This window comes from Apteryx rowi, unplaced genomic scaffold (assembly GCF_003343035.1).
Source record: "Apteryx rowi isolate R43461 unplaced genomic scaffold, aptRow1 scaffold_1, whole genome shotgun sequence".
Lineage (NCBI taxonomy): Eukaryota > Metazoa > Chordata > Aves > Apterygiformes > Apterygidae > Apteryx > Apteryx rowi.
Window position 1 is genome coordinate 133,268 of NW_020447196.1, and position 6,000 is coordinate 139,267.

A 6,000-nucleotide genomic window follows, 5' to 3' on the forward strand; every position below is an offset into this window, starting at 1 on the left:
TTATACAAAAATAAACTATCTGCCCTCTACCTGTACCACCTACTTCTTTTAAAAATAAGCAAACAAAAACAGGCTTCGTAAAACCTGTGTGACTCTGCATGTCCCCCTACATCCTCTGCCATTAATGAAATCATTGCCATCTCAGAAAYGGCTTTGGCTCAAGGTTTTTATCCTGCTTTTTTTTTTTTTATTTGACTCTTATAATTTTCATGTGAAATTTTATCCTTGCAAAAAGCAATCCCAAAACTAGAGCAACTGCCAAAATTAATGCCAAGTTGATCTTAAGAGAAGCCCAATTTCTTTAGTTTTTGGTTTCTTCAAGTATAAGGACTTTTTCAGAACTGTGGCATGGTACTTAGGTATTTGGAAATGAGTGAAATCCCCAAATGCAATTGTTGAAGGATTGCCTCTCTTCGAAATGGTAAATGCTCAGTCAGTGTAGATTGTCATTCTCTTTGAATATATTACTCACAGGTTATGCCCGCTGTAGATTTGACTCAGAGCTACAGCTCATCCCTGACATTTTTTTGGAGTTAGGTTCTGGGGTGAAGGAGGCCATGGTGGAGACTCAGGCTGGTTCCCCAGAAGGAACCCTGTTTTAAGTGGTGGTCTATGCATTTCCAAACTGTACCTGTGAAAACTGTATTATTCTGTTGTAAAGTATTTACTTATTATATTCTCTCTAAGAAAATATGCAAGGTAAGTATCTTTTCTTGTATGATGATAACAGTGAACATTCAGCTTGTTTTGTTAGGGATCTTTTCATTTTTCTTTCCTCTGGCTTTATCAGATTGTCATTCATGCCCTTTATAGTATCAAGGGCTCTATTAATCTTCTTAAACTAAATGTTGAGAGAGAAATGGCCTAACTCTTAACAAGTTAGCATTCTACAATTACTCGTTGCAGTCTGTGTATGTTTGGGGAAAAAATAATTTGTCTATTTTTATGAGTTAATTAAAGCTCTAACCAGTGTCATTTCTGTGATTAAGACAATTCCAAATGATATGTGACTAGTTAGRTCTTCACTTCCATTAGGTTTTCTGCATATGAAAAATCCACAGCTACTCTTTTTCTCCTGTCTCTAGATGTTGAAAACACCCACCTAGATGTYGAAAAGATACGAGTACCCAACTTTTTTCCACTCCATGCCTGGAAAGACTGGCTGTCACTGGAAGCTCTCAGTGTCTTAGCTCTTTTACTGTACAACTGATCTATAACTTCACTGACCACTGTCTTTCAACTCGCATCTGCCATGTTTCACGAAGGTGAAGAGAGAAGGATGCTAATTTCAAAGGTGATTTGGCTGCTGAGGTAAAGGAGTCCTAATGGTGACTGAAGGAAGCTCACGATTACCCAAAATTTAATCATAAAGTTAAAAGCCGTATGTGAAAGTGTCTGCTGATGGCTCGTCCTAGGGAGGGTAGTGTGCACAATTACAAACTTCTGCAGAAACAAAATGACTTTTACTGTGTCAAGGCCAGCTTGTTCCAACTGCAGCTGTAGCTTAATCGTATTCAGGTGACCAGAACAGGTCAATTAAATTGAGGGCAACTGTGAAACTGTTTGCTTACTGTACAAAAGCATTTTGAACATGGGAATGATTTAAGCAGCTGCTTTTCTGGTTTTGTTGCCTAATAAAACTTCTTAGTATGTGTTCCTGAAAACTAGAGGGGCCTTCAGTGTATTTACTGGATTATAAAACTTTTTTCAGAATAGGTTAATATTGCAAATCCTTTCTCTTACTTTGCATCTTTTCTGGAAACAAATTTCTCCATGCTTGTACAGTCAGATTAATGTAGTATTTCTTTATCTGCAGCTGAATCACCATAAAGCAGCATTTTGGCAGAAGAACATCTTCACTATCATGGGGTATGTAACAAGTTTGCTTTCTTACCTGTGATTTGGTTTTTACAAAATAGCGTATGGCTGCTGACCATGATAAAAGTGTAATTTTCAACATTTTTAGAGTCCTGTTTTCAGAGAAGTTTTAAAAATTGCACAAATGAGCAGTTGTATACATGTTCAAGATTTTATATATATATATATATATATATATATATCATACATTTAATCTTTATGCATACAGTGCTGACTACAAATGGCAAGCTTTGGAGACCTGTTACAAATGGCTGGGACCAAACTGCAGCTCGGGCAGTTTTTGTGTTGGAGCTGAGCTGACTAGTGGAGAAAAATTCACTCAGCTGAGGTGTGGAAGAGGTGTAGGAGTGTATTCCTCCCTTCTGAAAGTAGAATTTGCAGCTTCTTTCATGTTCAGTCTGTCATGCTCTTCTCTATGTTTGTGTGTGTTACTTGTTACAGAGCTTTAATTGATTTCCTTTTCAGCAAGTTCTGCGATCACTACCTAGCTAAGTAATCTTCAAAAAGGGTAAATTAAGGGGCAGAAGAGATAACAAGATGTGTGGGAAGTCAGAATGCAATTCTGAGGCCGACTACAACAAGGCAGTTCAGGGAACAGAACTCCTCAGCCAGTGTTTTCATCCCGTAATACTGTGCTGCCGCATTGAATTCAGAGCTGCACAGTCGTTGTGATGTGCAGTTTTGGGAGAGGCTGGCTATTGGAGGTTACAAGGAGAAGGTAGCCACGTTAGTGGCATTCACATTTGGCAGCTGTTTGTGGAGAGGAACAAAGGTGATTCTGTTTGCAGAAATGCATTAAATTAAACCAATAAGTCTTTTGAAACGGCAGAAAAATCATTCACCTACAACCATCTCTCAGAAGAGAGRATGTCAAAAATAAAATACTCACGCAAAAGTTCAGATTCTCTAATCTAAAGCTCCCAGGGACTTTAGGTCACCTAATAGCTTGATGAAACAGAGTAGCTCAAAGGAAAGTGCTTCCACTGGGAAGTAGCTATCAATAACAATGGGCCTTTGCCAGAGCTATTGGATGAGCAACGAACTAACGGTTGTGGGATGCAATGTACTGAGAGCAGCTTTATGGGAGAGACTTGTGGCTTTTTATGATTATAGGATATGCTAGATATCAGACCCAAGAGATTAAATAATGTATTTGTTATTAAATGAGAACTTAACCACACCTTTAGAGGAAGGCTGTATTTTACAATATTACATGGTATAGATTCTTCTTAACATTTCAGCAAAAGGACCGGGGAGTGAATCTAAGTAGTTCTGGCTGAGGTGACCCTTAAGTACAAGAGAGRATGAAGCCTGGGAAAATGCACCATAAACAAGCTACAGTAGGAATATTTTTCTCCATGTTTGCTTTCTGATTTAAAGTAAAATCTTCTGTAAAAGCCACATGTGGGAAAACACAAAAATGCAGCTTCTCATATTATTGACAGTTTGCTGTCAGGAATACAAATCAAAGGCTTGGCACCTTAATTTCCCCTTTAATTTATAATCTGTAGTCTGCTCGAGTCCTGTGTGTCTGCTGCGCATTTCACATACAACTTCTCCTGAAAGGAAAAAACCCTTTGCTTTCAAACAGTCAGTGAGAAGGAGCGTAGTGTGCTTGGCCCAGTGGCTGGGCGTAGGCAAAGGAAGTGCTCCCTGCAGCCATCAGGTGCTTGGGGAAGCTGGGACTTGGCAGCCTGTGTGGTGGGAGTCTGCTTCAGCCTTGCTTCTCACCGGAGCTGGGGTGCAGTGGGGAAAGGAAGGCCACACTCTCCTTTTTCTCGTCTCCCTCCAGCTCATGATTTTGGTGCTGTTTGGAGGGAGGAGTACAGGGGCTGGCAGGGTAGGACTGAGCTGGCCATTCACATGGGTCAGCACAAGTCTGTATGTCTTGGGAGAAGCACAGAGTCCACGTCCTGAGGGGACAAAGAAGAGACTGCAAGAGGGCGATGGCTCTTGGAGGGGCTGGAGCAGCTCATGTCTTCCTTGGAGAGGGGAAAGGGTGAAAGTGCTGAGGGACTCTCAGCTGGGAGGTGGACAAGTGGAGCAGGTACCTGTGTGGGTGCTAGTGATGSAAGAAGAGAAGGAAACCTCTTTCCACCACTGTCCCTGGGGTTTGAATTCCTCAGGGTAAGCCCCCTTGGCAGGAGGAAGGGAGCAACTTGGAGATTCAGGAGAAAGATCTTCCTTACGAAGCCCTTGCAGCCCTCCTTGCCTGTCCTGTTCCCTGTTACCCTACTGGTTCCTCCCTGCCTTCCCCACCATTGAATGGAATTTGATGCTGTCAGCGGTAAATACAAAATATGTTACTTTGTTCCTTATACTTTAGGAAATTAATTTTTGCTTATGCTGCTGAAAAGCCTTGACCTGCCCATGATGCACAACCTTCTCAGTCAATAGGTGGAAACTAAAGAGTTTTCTCTCCTAAATGATGCCTCCAGAAGTGGGTATGAGTCTGCAAATGTAGTTAAAGCTGAATGGCTGCTAGTAAAAACTGACTTTAAGGAGCTGTAAGTAACATGATGGCTGGGGCAATCTCCAGTCTCATCATAATCCTTACACAAGCTTCAGGCGTTTGAACAAATACAACAGCATCTAGGTGTCCAAATATCAGTATTTGACCTACCCCCTTCCCTTTGTTCTTCAGCCTTCTCTCCTTTTATGCTTCCACAACATAGGACTTTATTTTCTTAGAGGAAGAAGCAGCAGAAGCTGAAATATTGCTTCTGTAGTTAATGTACCTGGCTACAAATATGATAGTAGCCTATAATTTAATTTAGGAAAATTAGAAGGCTATTTCTGAACCAGCAACATTAGAAATTGAAGTCTATTTATCACCTGCAAAGATAGAGCTCAGACAGCAGCAGTGCAAGCTTCTTCATATTGGTCCCTAGTGTGATATTAATGTTGGCTGGGAGTAAGAGAATTCGTTTTGTGGCCCCTGCTTCAGAGCAAAGATTACCTCGTGTGCTTAATTGTGCGCTCTGGTTAGGAGGACATGGTACAGCTAGGGACAGTGCTGAGGCTGCTAGACCTGCACTCCCAGGGTAGGATTCAAGCTGCTTTCAGGCTGAGAAATCGGCACTCATAGTTCTAGTGGAAAATGAGAACAAATAGAGCCTTTTTTTTCCTAGATGTGCTGGCCTGCAATCAAAGGCTCAAAGAGCTGTGAAGTCTTTGAGTGTATTGTCGGTATGTACTGCTAAACCACTATGGAAATTTGACACGCTGCATTGTAATAGACTTAGAATAGCACATACTAAGTTCAGATTTGCTCGCTAAAAAAGTCTAGAAGCCAGAATTTGTATGCTGATATACAAAAAATAAACTTGATTTTCTTTATACAGAAATTGCTCTACATACTTGCACTTTCTAAATTCTGATTCCATGAACAAGGTTTTCACTAAGAATTCAATACAGCCATTGAGTTTTGTACTTGTAATCAATGGCATGTATTGTATAGTAGCAAGTGTTACATTGTTGCATGATTCATTTTTTTGGTAGAAATGTGGATGCATTTTTCTGATTTGAAGATGTAATTCATTTATCTTGCGAACATTCAGCAGCAGTGAAGAGAATGTCTGTGAAACTGCATCTTCTCCATAAACTGACATTATTCACAGGACCCTTTCTGCTGGCACTTGCAACAAGCTATTATGCTTAATACCATTTCATGCTCTTTCCTGTGAATTTCAAAGCTCTACTTAGAATTTTTAGGCCTTGAGGCTGCTGTCATTCAGAAAAATATCAGCATATGTTGAATTTCTTAGAATCTGTCAACTTGGGTGATTCTACTTTTAAGAATTTGCACCTGCTCATACTTTAGTTCAAAAGAGCATCAGGTCTGAGTGTCTAAAATCCTTTTATGTACAATTTGATTCAAATAATTTGAAACTTATACTGTATTGATTCAACAGAGTTTTTGTTATGGTATAAGCAAAGATAAGGATTCTGTCTTATCATGGTGAAATCACCATGTTTTCCTGACTTGTGTCTTAAAGACTTTCACACAGTGATGATTTGACTTTCTTAGAGTGTCCCATCAGAATTGCTTGGAGTTTTAGTGACAAAGTCTGTAGCTGGACTGCTGTAAGGCTAAATCTTGTCAAGTCCGATTTGAAATGA